The 16,753-nt window shown below is 47.0% G+C and overlaps 1 protein-coding gene across 2 annotated transcripts in view; it reads left to right on the top strand.

Annotated features, from left to right (window-relative positions):
• The first annotated feature begins 499 nt into the window (after window positions 1-499).
• RNF152 (ring finger protein 152) overlaps window positions 500-16,753 on the top strand; it is a 43,014-nt gene continuing 26,760 nt past the window's right edge. The window contains exon 1 of one of the 2 annotated variants that reach the window (XM_066186639.1): window positions 500-581. The gene's annotated coding sequence lies outside the window, so the exon portion shown is untranslated. Of the gene's footprint in view, window positions 582-957; window positions 1,036-16,753 lie in introns of those variants that run through there. The other variant, XM_066186645.1, reaches the window with a different exon arrangement.

The following is a 16,753-nucleotide window of genomic DNA, read 5'->3' as shown; positions in this document are numbered from 1 at the left end:
CAACTGAGATTGATGGTCCTCAAGGCACTTGAGCCGGATAAGCTGCCTTGCGCGGGGTGTCCCACAGCCCCGCGTTCCCGCAGGAGCAGCTCCGGAGGGTGCGCGGGGCAGGCGCCGCTCTGTCCCGCCGGGAACGCGCTCAGGTGCAGCTGTCCCTCACCTTGGGCCAGGTGGCACAACAAGCAGCAGCTTAAAGCCGCAGAGCCCTTTCTCAGCCCTGAGGAACCCCCGGCCGCTGCATCGTCCCTGTCCCCGCTGGCGGGGCCGGGTGGCACCGGGCAGGGCACGGGGTGTCCGCGGCTGCTGCGAGGCCGCCCCGCTCCGGCCCCCCTGGGCAGCCTCACCCGCGGCCGTCACACAGCAGCTACCGGCCCCGGCTGGGGCGGGGTGGGGCGCACCGGGGTCCGGGGCGGCTCCGGCGCTCCCCGGCGCCTCGGCCACGCCTCGCTCGGCCCCGCACCCCGGCGGGGCGGGGGGGGACGGGGGGCGGCGCCGGCTGCCGGGGCGAAGGCGCCGGCTGCGGCGGCGGGCGCGGGGCTGCCATCCCGCGGGCAGGCACGGCGGCGGCGGATGGCGGCAAGGTCAGTGGGCGCCCGCTGCCCGCCGGCCGGGCTCCCCTCGCGGCCTCCCCCCGGGGCGGCGGGCGATGCTCGCGCGCGGTGGATCCAGCGGCGGGGGCGCCTCTCCCTCCTCCTCTTCCCGGCGGGGAGCGGGGCCGCCGCGGGCGCGGATGCCCCCTGCCACGCCTCCCTCCTCCTTCCCTCCCGCCCGGGCGAGGGGCAGACGCGGGTTTCGTAAGCGCCTGCCCCGGCCGGCCCCGTCGCGCTCGGGTGGCCGCGGCAGAGCGGGGACCCCCGGGCGGTGCCGCGGCGCGATGCGCGGTGCAGGTGAGCAGCCGAGCAGCGCCCGCGGCCGCCGCCGCGTCCCGGGAGGGCGGCGGGCGCCGAGGTTACTTCGAAACCCGGCGGGGTCGCGCCTGCATCGCACCAGCGCTGTTCCGAGCGGACGAGGGTTATCCGTGTGCTTTGCGCGCAAGTAAATCCAGATAACTTAAGAGACGGGGTTTACTGGGGTCCTTTGTTCCAGCGGGAGGTTCGGTGGTGCTTTTGCGTTGGTCTGCTTTTGCCTTTTTTTTTTCCCCCCCCCCCGGGGTTGATTTCCCTTCCTTATACCGGCAGTTAGCGGAGAAGATACGCGGTAACTCGGGTGCTGTCAGTAAGTGCCAGACGTCTCTCCGGGCTTTAGAAAAAGGCTTTAATTATTTTTTTAACCAGCCTGGAGGAGAGGCGTGAAGCCCCCCGCCCAGGTACGGAGCGGCAGCGCTCTGAGTTCCTTACGGCGTTAGATGCCGACCCAGCTGAGGTCGAGCTGCCAAAAATGTGATTTACGGACCCTGCCGACATCCGTCACCCAAGCACTTTGTTCCGATACGCCGGTGGAGGGACTTCTCCGGGAGCAGCTCTGCCTCTCCTGAAATGTGGATACACTTAGGATGTGTGCACCAGGATGCCAGCCGGCGAGGCATTAAGAGTGTGTGTTTGTGTAATAGGTGTCTTACAAAAAAAAAAAAAATGCGAACAGGCTTTTGATATGATCCCATTAATTGAAGTGTAAACATAGTAATTCCTCTGTGCTTGTGTGCTCACTGAAACTCTTCCTCCTCCTCATCGATATGGTCCATGGTTTGTTTTTATTTGCTTTTATTTTTGTTTTCAGCTAATATGTTTTAGGGAGCTTTTGATACAGATTTACTTAGATTTTTCGTCTGATTTAGGCTGTTGGAAATTATTTGTAGCCTTTCAATTTAGGATGAGTACAGAGGTCCTGTTCTCAGCCTTTCTGTACCACAGGCCTTTTTGGAATGCCCAGCGAGTCTGCACTAATGTAGGGCCTATGGGATGACAGCAGTAGCAATCTAGGAAAAAAACCCCTCTGCTGAAAACTCTGTTGTTGGCTGTATAACAGTGTGCGGCTGGATTTCAGCTTCTTACTGGTTGTGTGACAGGTGGAACGTAAAAGTAGTCCTGGCTGAGGAGTGCAAAGCTGGGACAGCCTTGTGCTGTTGCTGGCCGTGGCACTGGTGTGCCCATGGCTGTTGGGATGGGGCTCTGTGGAAAATTCCCGCTATGCAAAAGCTGGCAGTAGAGTTAAAAAGCCCAAGCTTCTGGCTCAAAGCTGTGAGGTCTCGCAGAGGGTTTGGACAGCTGGCCAGGTATGTGAAGACAAATGAAGAACGATTCCTGTTTTCTGCTGCTTTTCTGCAGGGAAGAACTTTGGTTGGACCACAAGTGATAGAAGTTTTATATACATGTTATGAAGTGTTCTTGGGAGTATTGGACAGTGCTGTGAGATATCCAAATTAGAAATACCAGGAACATGATAAATACTATTTTGGCCTTAATGTAGTGTGTTTACATTGTACATGGAAGTGCAAGAACTCAGAATGAGCCTCTCATCCAAAGACCTGCTGTGCCCAGGGAATGGGCAAGTAGGTCCTTCTGGGTGCTGGTCACCCTTCCCCGAGGGACTCACTTGGTCCTTAGGCTTTGCCAAAATCTGTGGACGTGTTTTTATCATACCTGATCTTGGCTTCAGTTCAGGGTTCTCACCTTGACCCCGCAATGAACTAGATCAGAAACCCCATCAGCCGCAGTCCGGGGAGGCTTCAGCACAGGTTTAACTTCAGTCATGTGAGCTGCCCCAGTGAAATTAGAGGAATACTTGAAAGGAAGCTTGCATATGGAGATTTCAAGCTCAGGGCTGCCTCTCATAAGCTTTCCAGGGTGTGAACTGCACATTGTTTTTCCTTGCATGGGTCTGAGAACAAATGGCATATCATGTTTGGGTTCCCTGCAGAACAGCTGACTGTACTTGGGACCAGTACTGGCAGAGTAGGAGCAGTGGTGCTTCTCTGCTGGAGTTTTATGGAGCATTAGTTTGTGCTTGGGGCTTGAAGTCTTGCTGGAAGCTAATGAAGCTTATACTCCTAAATGCTCAAGCCATCCTTTTGAGCAGAATTTAGTTTTCTAAGTCAGTGAAATATTTTTCAGACTGTGACCTCAGTTGGTTGATGGGGCCTGGAGGATACAGGTCTAGTGGTACGAATGGATCTAGGTGATGCCCTGATCTGTTGACGTGACTCTGCCGAAGACCTGGTGATTTGTGGTTCTGACCACATGGCTGTTGACTTTGGGACTTGGCTTAGGGCTCCAGCCTTTTAAAGAGTGTCCTTACGCTGCCTTTTGTATACCTGTGTTTATTTGTCAGCTGGTTCTGCAGCCCCTTTCCATACACCAAGTAGAAGATACTCATGCAAGTGATGTCACTCACTTGAGTGTGGTTATTCAGCTGAGTAAATGGTGTGCAATCCAAGTTCAAAGCAGCAGATTTTGGGTGTGAGTGCTCTTTTTGTGGAGCATGTGGGAAACTAATTTCCAGAGCTTGGGATCTTGGCATGCCTTAAATTTTCTCCTGTTCTTATGCTTTGCCTCTATCCGGTGGGTGGGTGGGCTGGAAGTCAGATGGAAGGCTGGGCTTTCCTCTCCTTACAGAAAGCAGCCCTTCAGAGAAATTCCACAGCTGTTTCTGAGTCTGTCTGGAGTTGCCTTCTGGCTTTGTCGCTGCTGTTTCCTCCTGCTGTGCTCTGCGAAGGGAGCAGAGGAGTCCTTGGAACTGATGCAGCTCTGTAGCATGAGCTGTCACACAGAGCGGGGTTAAAGGAAGCCCTCCCAGCTCTCATCAGTGCAGCCTCTCCCTAGGTCCTGGACTGGCCAGGGCTCTGCATTTGCTGGCCTGACTGCAGTGGAGCTGCCCCCTGCCTTGAAGGTAGTGCTGGTGGCCAAGCAATCAACAGCATGGGTTAAGGGACGCTGGGGGCTGGCAAGGAGAAGGATGCTGAGGTCTCTGGGATGAATTCATTTGCAGGGTTGTGAAGGAGAGCTGCTTTCACATGGAGATCTGAGTAACAGTCCTTCAGCCCTGACAAAGCATTTCACGGCTTGCCGATGCAAATCTGCTTGCTGTCTTTTGGTGCTGCAGAAATTATCCCTTCAGAGCAACCCCCAGATGTAAATAAGCTTGAAATTTGCCCCTTCCTGTGTAACATCTGGGTAGTTATAGAGCTGAACTGCATTGCGTGCTGTGCAGCTCACAGGCTGGATTGAGCAAGGCGGTTTCTGGGATGTAGCAGAACATGGGAACGCCACTAATCAAACATCATAGTTTTCATCTGGTTTTATTTTATTTCATTTTAACTTAGTTTCCCCAGGAAATGAGTGCTGTGTATCTCCTGTTTGGCCAGTTTCGACCAGATTGCACCAATGGTTGGCAGTCTGGAAGATCACTAATTTCCCTCTTGTGTTTGTTAAGAGTTGTGGGTGGCTAGGAAATGTTTGAAGCAGTGCTCTCTCTGATGAAAACTAGACGGCTTACAACTACTCTCTGTTCTGCCTGGTAGTGGCTGCCCAGCCAGGCATTGCATGTATGGTGGTCAAATACGCAGCACCTCTGCAGCCCTGGCCAATTTGCAGGGTGTGTGTGGTGTCCAGGGCAGGGGGGCATGCGAGGCAGCATTTTGAAGGGAGCTGCAGGGGCAGGAGGGAGAGGACACAGCTGTCCCACAGATGAGTCCTGTTTGTTACTCTTCCTTGCAGCATGGCTGCCCTTTGGTTTGTCAAGCTAAAGCCACCTGAGATTTAGGAAGGCTTGTGGGCTGACAGCCTCAGCTTGGACAAGCCCGCTTTCTCTAACCTCCAGAACACCTTGGGAGGTGAGCATTGGAGCAGATGGGAATGTGCACGCTGGGCAGGACTTAGCAGAGGTGTGTGTGCATTGGCAAACTCACACTGTGCAGTGGCAGTGTGATAATCTGGGTGTTCACTGGCGCCATCCTGTTGAATTCAGTGGTAATTTGACACTGATAACATTCAGTGCTGTATGTTTCTCCCAAAGTAGCTTCTGTGAGTTAATGCAGTCGTGGATTCCCACACAGCCCTCTCCCCAGAGTTGCTTTAGGTAGGTCTGCACTTGGGCTGAGCTGCTGCTGTGAAATGTCAGGGACATGCTTGTGTGTTGCTGAGCATCCCAGTATAGATGCAATGCAGTTGTTTTGGCACGGCTGTCTTGAAGGGTCTGCCTCTGAAATCTGGACACCATTGTACTACCCTCACCCAGGCTGTGTCTGTGCTAGACAGTACAGCTGTGCTGGATGTGGTGGTGAGCACATTTCTTCCAGACTTGGACTGAAGGAAAAGACAAGCATTGACAGTAGAAATAGGAGTGTCAGAGGTGTTGAGCATTTATGGGATGCACATGCAATTCCTCACCCAGTGTGCATTTTGATACCCTTTTTGTTGCTGTTGATGATCAGACAATGCATACCAGTTGTCCTGGGGCATGAAGCATGGCAGAGATCACCAGTGTCAGGCTCTAATGTCAAAGTATTATGTGACACCTTAGAGGGCCAAGGTGAATCTCAAATACCCATACAGATCTAGGTAAAATCAGATGCTTCTGTCAAGGTGAGGTGAAGGGAGGAACTGTATAGCTGGCTCCCCATCATGATCTACACAGGATCTGGAGCGCCAAGTCATGCCAGCGAGGCAAAATGCTATTCCCTTACCCCACCCAAAAAATCTGCCTGGGCATCTCTGGCATCCAAGTGTAATTCTCTCCACTGTTAGGGATGTGTCACTTAGTGAAGCAGAACATCACTTGCTTCCCTTCTTTTCCCCTCCATGGACACCATCTCTGAGCACCAGTATCTTGGCATGGTAGACGACTGTGGTAGGTAATAATGGACTCTTGGGCTTGGACAAGACATTGCAGGTCCCTCCTCTGAAGGTGCCTGACACCCCAGCTTTTGTGTCAGAAATCCTGAAGCAGGCAGATATGGGGTAAAACATGGCTGTGGTATTATCTTTGCCTGTTGTCATTAGATGTATTGTGCTACCTGTATACATTAGGGATGGTCCAGTGCTTTCTCTGTTAGCTTTTAAACTGGACTGAGCAGGTTGCACGCCAAGAGGGAAGGATTGCAATGTTTCCATTACCACAGTGGACTTTTCCATGGTGGAGCTTTTCCAAAAGATGTGCACTGAGAAGAGCTGGTGTGACCTGAGTGCCTGGGACACTGCAGGCTCTGACTGACTGCACCTCAGGGACTTCATAGCTGCAGGTTTTGCAGGCTCTACTCTCTGAGGATGGGGAAAGATAGAAGTGAAACTTGCTTTGTTAGGTGCACAAGATCATGTAAAGCTTGTGGTAGTAGCTGCCAGCACCCCACACACAAGGTGAAAGTACTACTTAAAAGAAAGGCTGGGTGTGTGTTTGCAATTGGGGACATACAAAGGCAAATAAGGCTTTTTAAGTAGCATGAAGCATGCATAGAGAGCATGCTGTCAGACGCACTGCCTCTTGCCAGCTAATACCATCTGCAAATAAAACAAGCTAGGTTGTTGCTGTTGCAGCTGCTTTCCCTCACAAAGCAGGGGTGATCCAGACGCTGAGAAATATGTTGGCAATTGGCCTGAAGTCAGAGATATGCAGGGTAATTTACTTAAAAGACCCAATATAACAATTATCATTCAGGATGAACACATGGAACTGTAATGTTTGCTTGCCAGTTGTATTTTATATGATGCTCTCCCTGAAGTTGCTCATTGACTGCATCTACCAACAAACACAGAAACGCAGCCTGCAGATGATGGGCTTCTTTACTGACCTGCAGTTAGGAACAATGATTACACTTAAACAAGTTTTATTGTGGAGATGGGAGGGATTCCGTGGCTTGGGCAGAAGGCTGTTAGTGGGGTCATTTGGGATCCAGGTCTTGGGAGATTTCCTTCTGACCTTGGGCAAAGCACATCAGCTGCTCAGCATCTCTGTTCATAACATCTGATTTGTGACAATCCGTTTCAGGGTAGGTGATTGATATTGGTCTTGGTTTCTTCCTCTGAAACAACCCCAAAATCCCCAAATGTTTGTGCATGAATTGAAGCATAAAAACTCCCTTTCTTCTCCCTGCTCTTCACCTCAGCTAAAGGTGGAAGAAAGGGAGTTGTTCACAGCCATCTGCTGGAGGCATCCATCATGTTGGGAGCAGAGGCTGCCGGTTGTTCCACATGTTATTAATGATGAAAAGATATAAACATATGATCACATAATTGTGTTGCATTTCAATTGCTTACAAAATAATGACATCAGGAAAACAATGGGGTTGCAAAATCAGGCGGACAAAAGCAGTGAAGTTCCAGGACTAATGTTGCAGAACTCCCCTTTGCATCTGCATTATGATACAATCTTTAATTCTGTAATTGCATCGTTTTTTCTCTTTCACAGAGTCCCTTTTTTACTGGATAGGTAATTGCTGCATAATTCATTTTCTCTTCTCCACATTTACTTTCTCCATGTGTCCCTACATCTATTTATTTTACACCCTACCCAGACTCTGAACTGAACAATTGCTAATTCCTTCCTGGAGGGGTTTCTCAGGTGAGGAAGTTATTCTTGCAGCATATCAGGTATAGGTACTGTCTTTGTTTTCACAGTTGAGGAATGAAGTCAAGGAGCAAATCCATCTCAGGTGATTGAAACACCTTTAATTTTGGCTGCGTCAAAGAGGAACTTGAGTATGATTTTATTTTTCTCTCATCCCAGAGTACCTGGCATGATTTTGCCGTTCATCTGCTGGAAGCACAAGGACAGCTGACCTCAGCTGCTGGTGTCTGTAGATTAGCCCTAAATGCCTTGACTTGCAGGTGGAACCACCCCATTAGGGGTCACCTGAAGAGAAAACTGGTTTCAGAGACTTGCCAAGCTTCTTAAAAGGTTGAGTGTGGAGCCAAGAAGGAGGTAATTCCTGCCTGCAGGTGGTATGTCCAACTTCCTCCAGAAAGGTGGTTGTCTCTTTCTTCCTGCATTGCTTTGTTCACTAACCTGTCTGACTCTCGCTGAGTGAGGCAGGGTTTGAGGGACAGCTGTTGCTTTTATCACACCACTGTACTGCCTTTTTTTGAAAACAGTCCATTTCCACAGCTCAAATGGTTTGTGATCATTGAACTGGAAACAGAGTCAGTGCAGACATATACAGAGGCTCGGTGAAGGTTGTATGGGCAGTCTCCATTAGGACCCCCCCTAATTTTGAAGTGATCAAGTTTACAGTTTTTGTATTAAAAAAATAACATAGCTAGGTTTAAATGTAATTTTATAATTGTCCAAAGGGAAAAGTAGGAGATAAATAAAAATTAGGCCTTGTCATGTGAATCTGCAGTGGCCTGAGTCGTCCAGAGAGCACAGACCCTTGGGATGTAGCATTAATTTCTAACCCTTGAGATAAGGGCCTGGTGAGGAAGCACTGTTTGGCTATGGATGGTGGTCAGTGGCTGGAGTGGGATGACATGCTCAGCAGGTTGTCTGGTGCTGTACCGGAGCAGAATCTGGATATCCTCAGATCCCAGTTAAGGATGGAGTAGGCAGAGTTCTGGTGCCTCCTAAGTCCTCTCTGACTTGCCTGTATGTGTTCTTCACTATGTGGCAGCCTAGTCAGCCCCTTAAAAACTTGCCCTCCCCAGTCCTCCCTCCTTACCCCTCTGTTTCTGTGTTCCCCTAACAAATGCCATTTGCTTCTCTCCATATTCTTGGGTAACATCACTTTAGTTTCTGGTGCCACTTACCATTTTCCAGAGGTCCCAGATAGCCTGGTAGGGTTATGTACAATCTTGATTCTGGTGTAGATCTGTAATTTTTGCTTGTTCAAACTGTAGGTGAAAGCCAGCCCAATGCCTTTGGAGCATTTTAGAGGATTCATCTTCCTTACTTTTAGACCCGAGCCATTACTATGGGATACTTTGAGATCAAGCAATGGGGAAATGGCTGCTTTAGGCCAACTCTATTTATACCTTATATCTAAAGAATATGCTGTGTTCCACCCTGTTCCTCAGTGTTTTCTTGTACGCAGTCTTGCTTGATGTGACCTGCCTTCTATGGGGTTGAATATGATACTGAAATTGCAACAGTTTGTAGTGAGGGACACTAGTTGTTTGTGCTTTTTTTATTTTCTGGAAATGAATAGTAACATGATAGTGCAAGAAAGAGCATGCAGGTTCGATAAAGGCTGAGCTTCCAGCTGAAATGCAAGTTGGTGAACTTGCCACTTTCCAGAAAAGTGATGTCTGTTCTTCCAGCAAGTCATTAGATGTCTGTACTTCTGTCTTCTGACCAATTTACAGTGAGTCTCTTTCTGCATCTTTATTCAGGGGAGGGAGGTGGTTAATCCCAACCTCACGCAGCAGCAAGAGAGGATGAAGTAGACAATTTCTGATTGTGTTCAAATGATCATAACAATAGGCTTGCTTTATGTACTTTGGGATTTTTTGATTCATTTTAGTAGATGAGGAAAAGTGTATGAACCAGCAAAGAAAATATGCTTGCCAACAAATCTGGTCTTGGAACAGACCAGGCTGACCTACAGTGAAACAGTTGGGATGATAATAATTTAAAAGTCAGACTTGTGTTCTTGGGAGTTTGTGATACAAATCATGGCCATGATCACTATAAACTGTGTCAAATTACATTCATAAAATAATGTCAGAGTATCTTAAAGAGTTTCAGATGACTCAAAGGATTGTACACCTTTACCAAATAATTAATAAGCCAGATGCTAAAAACTGGCACCAACTCCTTGCATTGCCACTGTGTGTGCAAGTCCAAGAGCCAGTATTTGGTTACTGAACTTCATATATTTGAGGAAAGACAATTAACAGGAACATGGGACTGGTCTTCAGCTCTTTTGTGAAAGTTCTTGGGTTCTAGGGGCTTTGTCAAGCCTGTGGAAGGTTACTGGGAGAAATGGCTTGTATCAATGGAGACATCTACGCGTCTTTAAGAGGTGGGGGACAGGTTGTGTGGGGGAAGAAAAGTAAACATCAAAAAATACCTCACACTACTGGCCTAGGCATCTCCAGCTTGGAGATGGTGAACCTCTGCACCTAGGATTTGGTCTGAGCTTGGATAAGCTTCACTGAATCCCTGATAGAACCTTGTTCTCTCTGTTTTGTGAGTGTGGTTTTCTTCTGAAGTAAGCGTGTTTAGGCAGACCTTCAGGCACTGTAAGTTGCCATAGCTCCCCTGGGAAAGAAGCAGCTCCTCTGAGGGGTGGCCCTCGTGTTAGGTGTGCCCTGCTGGCCTCTCGCTACCCCTGGTTTGCCTCCCTGCTCTCCTCTTCCTCACAGCATCTGTGGTCAGATGCTGAGAGGCAGGGACAGGGCTTGGAAAAAGCTGGCTCAGCAGAAGAGGTGGAGAGCCAGCTGACGCCACTATTAATGTTCTTTCAAAATTGATGGATGAGACGATTACAAAATTGCAGAGGGAAGTGGAAGTTAACAGAATCCATGTTTTAATTGTATTCTGGATTGTTTTCAGCAGCCAGTTTCTCAGGTGTGGGACAGATCAAGCATTTTTTGTGAGGATGTTAATGTGGACTGCACACTGTACTGTTTTTAAAGAAGGAAAAAGATTGGTTCAGTCTGTTTTCCACACTCTGCTGCTCTCAGTCTTCACTTGTCCTGAGTGATAGTATGCTGTGTCTAGACAGAAAATCAGACCTGAAATACTGTCCTGATGCAGCTAGAGAAAAAAGAGGCTCTTGCAAGCACCTGTGGTGTCAAGGTGCTCAAGCCTGTAAGGGGTACCTGAGTTCTGGACTTGTAATTTCCTCTGTGTGCCCTTTGTCCCCATGGAAAGGAGTGAGGATGATGGAGCTGTCTGGCTTGTGGGTGACCAGCAGTGCTGGCCTTTAACCTGAGGGAGATTCTTTTTCAGCTGGTGAAGCCCTTCTGCTCAATCTGCAAGTAGGAGTTGTGTGCTGCCTGAGGTTTTCTTCTGGACAGGTGTTTTGCCTGAGTATGCTTCATCCAGGATTGGACCAAAACACTCTCTTCTAAGTTTTGTTTTTCTTCAGGCTTTATATAAAGCAATTTTCTTTGTAGTATTTTTCCTAGCTTTTCTTTTCTCTGTGTGTGAGAACTTTTCCCCCCAGGCTCCTTAATTCAAACATAACTTGGTGTAATTCGCATGGTTTGAAAAAGTACTTGTGTAGGTGGTTAAGAGAAGAAAGCATCAGTCTTTTTGCTCTCCTCCTCATGCTTTCTCCCAAGTCAAAAGCTGAGAATGGGACACCTTTCAGGAGTGGGCTCTTTAAAATAAAGTCCCAGTCTCAAAGTCCTGGCATCTTCATCAAACACGTGTTCTTTTCCATCAGCTGCAGCTGGAGTTGCATAAGAGAAGGTATCCTCAGGGTCTTGGAGGACTGCTCTGTTTGTGAAAATGAGTGATTGGGGGTGAGATGGTCTTCTGCTTCAATGCTTTAGCATGTGTGTTTCATCCATCTCTCTCACACCTTTTTAAGTATTTCTGGGATCCAGCTGGGCAGTGAGGAGCCTCCCCCATTTCTCCCTACTTAACTTCATGGGGCAGCAACTGCCATTCTAGTGGTGAGGTTTAGAAATTGGTTCTGAACCTCACCACTAGGATGGCAGTGGTGAGGTTTAGATTTAGGCTTCATTTAGAATTCTGGCTTTGTTTCTTGCTCTGGAGCTGGTTGATATTTTAATGTCTGTAAGCTAACATTAGGCAGGGTAGCACACCAAGGAGCTGGACTGCTGTAAGAGAAGTTCATCCCATTCTCACAAGGGAGGAAAACAGGCTTGTGAGATGTGGTCGTGATTCCTGTGAGTTCCAGAGGTGCCTTAGCTGAGCAGGCTGTAAGTGGGTAAGATGAGCAGTGGATCACAGTGGCTTTCTGACATCCTAAAGGACACAAAATCTTTGCAGTGTTTACTCTGAAAACACTCTCCCTGCCTTTCCAGAAGTGCACTGTTTACACACACGCAAACGCGGAGATTTTTGCAGTGTACTTGCTTGTGCTGTTTGTGCTGTGGGCACAGCTGGTAGTGCTGATAGGAGGGTTTCTCTGGTACAGACGCTTGCTGCTTAGAAAGTAGAAATTTGCTGAGAGTGGCACTGGAAGCCCAGCAATTCTCCTTCCAGTGGAGTAGGGAACTGCTGGCGGGGGCTGAGCTGTGCCACAGCAGGACCAGGGGTGCTGAAGTGCTGGCACTGTTATTTGGAATATTTAAATCCTTTAAGCTTTTTCCCCTCTTAGCAATACTTTCCATATCTGTTTATTTAAAAGAAAACCTGAAATATGCTATTTTGCTGATGCTTGGGAGCCTGTTTTCTTCCTTCTGCCGTGGTAGATCTGTTAACATCAGTGGCTACAGCTACAAGTTGCTTGTCCAGGTGAAGCTTGTCCTTGCTTTTGTGATATCAAGCCCTGCTTGGTATATTTTGATCTGATTCTCACAGAATTTCCTTTTGTTTGCTGCACTGTTGTGTTTGCCAGTTTCCCTGTAAATGTTATGAGAACTGGCAGTATGGGCCTGATGCCAAGGGTAAGGGACTAATACAAATATATTTATTTTTATTTTGGAAGCTCTTGCAATTCACACTTCGCTGGCAGGGTGGTAATGATGTTTCACAGAAGAATGCCTTTCTTTTCATTTTGATTTCAAAGTGCTCTAACAGGGTCCATCCACAGTCTTAGGCATGGCAAATGATGCACCAGGATCAGGGGTCTGCTGGTGCACCAGGATTCAGCAGCAGGAGATGGGGATGGAGATAGGCCTGGGGGCATAGGATGAGCCTGAGGTTTGTCCAGGACAACAGCACTGGTGTGGCATCCCTGGAGCAGGTTGTGATGTCTCTGGGGATCTAAAACAAGGTCATGTTTCCATTTTTTATTTGCCAGGCCAATGCTGTAGGCGTTCTTTGCCAGGCCAGTGCTGCATTGCTTATTCAGTGTTTTGTTTTAGGGGGCCTGAAGATGTGTTGTGTAAGTTGTGTAAGCTGAACGAGATGCGTAAGATGAACAAGGCGTCCTCTGTGAGATCCCAGATCCCTGCTTTTGCAATACTTGGATGCTTGGGGTGTGCAGAGCCCGGGACAGTGACCTGTGAGCCCTTAGGGTAGCTGAGGGTTTGCTTTGGCTCCTGGTGCGTGGCTGTGCTCAGCAGGCTGTGTGATGTACAGAGCATTGTTGTGCCGAGGTTCTTGCAGTGGGACACGGCAGCTTTGGCACTCGGGGCTGTGCAATCTGAGGGCACAGTGTTTTAAGCTGGAGAGACACTTGATGGGAGGTCAAGATGGTTATTTGCATTACTGATGAGATGATTAGTAGACAGTGTTCATGGCTCTCATTAGAGACCTGTGGAAGATTGGTTCAAACAGAAGGATCTCTGTGTGTGTGTAATTTATGAGGGCTGCTGCTCAGGCCTTCATTCGTATTCGTAATTGTTCCACAGTGGCGGTGGGGAGGAGAAGCTGGAAAATGCTAATTGACTCCTGTGCTCTCAAATGGGAACAAAGGCGGCCGTGGCATGTGGTCCACAGAGGCTTAGATGCTCCTCCATGCTGTGGATCAGCAGCGTAGTGCAGGGGGATCTGATTTTCTTGTCTTCTGAATGTCTGTTTAGAACTGATGATTGGCTTTCTTTGTATAGAAATATCCATTTTTAAAAAATAGCTGAAATCAAAGGGCCAGGCTCTTTGGTCCAAAACTATTTGTTCTTGGTATTTGTCACATGCTTAGTTGACTGAATTAATCAAATGGAAAATGCTTTTTCCCAAACCAGAAAACTTCCATGAAAAGAAATGTACTTCACCTATTATTTTAATTTAAAAGCAAAATACAAAAAGATCTCTCTTCTCTGATTCCTTCTCTCATCCTCTTTCTTCTATATTTCTCTTGGTGGCAAAATGAGAAAAGTACAAGGTTGAATAAAATGTTTTTTATGGGCATTCACACATGTATCTATGGAGAAAAAAACCAAAATACATGGATGTTTTTGACTTAACAAAAATAGGCTAGTGAAAAATCAGTGATTTACGTAAATTTACTTGTATGAAAAAGATGTATTTAGTGATCTGCAGTACCTTTGCGAATTATTCCTCTTTGTATTCTGGTGGTACATAAACATAGGCTTAATTTTCCACTTTCTTGCCCCTGCATATCCTTTTCTAACTTACAGCACAGTTGCTGTTCATGTAAAACTAGTCTAGGGTATTGAAGAGGCATGTCCATTTAATTTTCTTTCAGCTCATTGGCTTTTTTTTTTTTTTCTATTAATTAGTACTACAGGTGGTGACAACTCTTAGTTCTGAAGTGTGCAGTGTGCTTCTTTGAGTGTCCTGACCTGCATCACAGTTTGGGCGCCTCTCTTCTCCATTTCCTTCGTGACATGTGTCTAAACAAAAGCCAGTGACTCCCTTAAGAGGGTCTGAAGTCATGGGTGTGATGTTCTGCATACTTTTGAGATGTATCAGCTTCCCTCTTTTGTAAAATCAGCCTGTGTAAGGTGCAGATCCTTTTATATTTCAGCATGGCTTGCTTGTTCAGTGAATGGGATGCATGCAGTTGTCTAGGTGGATGAAACTGGTTTTGAGTGTTTCAGTACTGCCACACATGACAGAAATTCTGGACTAATTTGTGTGAAATGTATCTCTTCCAAGAGAGGGAAGTCCTTGACTGTACTTTCAAAACCTGGTTTAAGTACTTACTCTGTGACCACACTAACATTTTCTTTTCTTGACACTTTTCCAATTGTGGCAAGATTTTCAGGCAAGAAAAAAGAAAAGTAATGTAAAGGAGCAGATAGTTTGAGGGTTTGATTGTTCTGCTTCTTTAATGCATCTTATCTGCATCTGATTTCTGGCAGCGTTTTATGACCTTCAGTGGATCTAATGAGTGTTTTCCATTTGAAGCTCCAAGCAGGCAGAAACCTGCAAGCCAGAGTACTGAAAGTTCTGAATTGTCCAGTAGGAAAAGAGGAAGAGCTCTTGCATCGGCTCTTCCTTTTTTCTCCTGTGTTGGTGAACATTAAAGGCAATTGTTTAAACCAGCTGAGCTTTACTGCAAAAGAAAAAAAGGAGAAAAACCACAAAACTGTCAACATTTGGAGATAAGTACATAGAGGACTGACCACTCCTATTCCCCCTCAAGGCAATCCCAAATTTATTGCTGGCCTTATTTCACTACATTTTTAAGGCTTTTGAAAATCAACTTCATCTGAAGACACAACTGTGGTTTGGTTTTAATGCACCTAGAAAGTGGGGATTAGTCTTGTGTGTCAGGATACATGTGTTTAGGCCATCTGGACCTTGAATATTCTCAGACTGAAAACTGGGAGTCATCTAGCCATTAGCTGAAGAAGAAAAGGTCTCAAGTCACAAAAATCATAAACAGAAGAAATGCAAGTTGCATTTCTTTAGTGCTCCATAAAAGGAAATTGCTAAACATGTTCATTTGGTAGGCACAAGGGTTCATAAACTGTATTGTATTGCCTTTTTTTTGTAAATGCCTCCATTTCATCAGCTTCTGTTCTAAGATAGATTGCTGGCATGTTACCTTCTGTAGCCAAAAATCAAGAAGAAAGAGGTTTGTAGTAGTAGCAATTTCAGTGGACTGCCTGGAATCTCAAACTGCTTATTAGGTTTCTTTGAATTATTGGGTGATGTATTTGGTAGCTGGTGCTTTGTATCAGAAGTACAAAATGTAAATAAATTTAATTAGAATGGTGCTCATTTGCTTTCCGTCAGTCTTTTGACTGGATTTTGCTAGCTTTGTAAAGCACAAAACTCCAGGTATTGGCAAAATCTCCTCTTGTGAACGCCTTTCCTGTAAAAAGCTGGTGCAAAGTAGTTCTGTTCTATCAAAGGGAAAGCCTAGGAGTTGTGCTGCTCCTTCTGAAACCACACAGGTCTCTGTGCTACTTTGAGGATGCATGTTGATGATTTACCTCTTCCTTTATCACAGTTCAGGGTGATGTTCAGCCCTCTTTCCCAGCCTTGGCTGCCACTGCAAGGCCTCCTTACAGATCTTGCACTGATGTAGGGAGGTGCCCCTGCCCTTACCTGTTGAGAAAGAGTGCTCAGCATCTGGGAGGCACGGACACCATACTGCAACCCTTGCTCTCTGTGGGAAAGCTGAGGCAAATCAGAAAGAGCTAGAGAAGCAGGGTCCTGCAGTCCACACACTGTCTGCTTCCTAGGCCTTAGTGCAGTGGCTTTTTGGAAGCAGTGAAATTAGATGGCCATGTGCCCAGTGCAAGAAATCATTCACTCCACTGTATTTATTTTTATAGTGAAATTGCATTTTCATATCTCCGTGAGAGAGACTGTAGCAGGATACAAACCCAGTGAAGCATTTCTTTTTGTGGACATAGTGACTTTGGCACAGCTGTGATGAAGCTCGCTACTCCCTTCATGAAAACACACTGAGCTGGGAATACTGCTGGTTTGCATCCTCTCTGAGGAAATCTGGCGATGCAGTTGTGGTGGATGGAGATTGTATTTTGTCACACTCCAGATGGACATTGCTGTGCAAGAAGAGATGTGCTGGACAGGCATAGCTTTAGTAGAGTTACATGACCGTGATTTCACAGTGAAACACGGGATTAAGAATGACCTATAATTTAATTTCACTTTCTAGTGACTCAGGAATGAGAACATTTAGATTTGAGGCACATTTCTTAAAGGGGTTTTACATTTCAGTGCATTGAAATTAATATGCATGTAAAAGCTTGAGAGTATGAAGTCTGTGCTTGTGAATTGGGCAGTTAGTGGTTTGGCCCACCTGGATTTAGTGTTTACATGCAAAGTAATTTGCATTAGCAGTAGAGCATTCCATGTGCATATAGCA

Source organism: Chamaea fasciata, unplaced genomic scaffold (assembly GCF_029207755.1).
Source record: "Chamaea fasciata isolate MVZ Bird 193981 ecotype frontalis unplaced genomic scaffold, bChaFas1.0.hap1 SCAF_1, whole genome shotgun sequence".
NCBI classification, from domain to species: Eukaryota; Metazoa; Chordata; class Aves; order Passeriformes; family Sylviidae; genus Chamaea; species Chamaea fasciata.
This window is presented reverse-complemented; position numbering and strand designations above follow the sequence as displayed.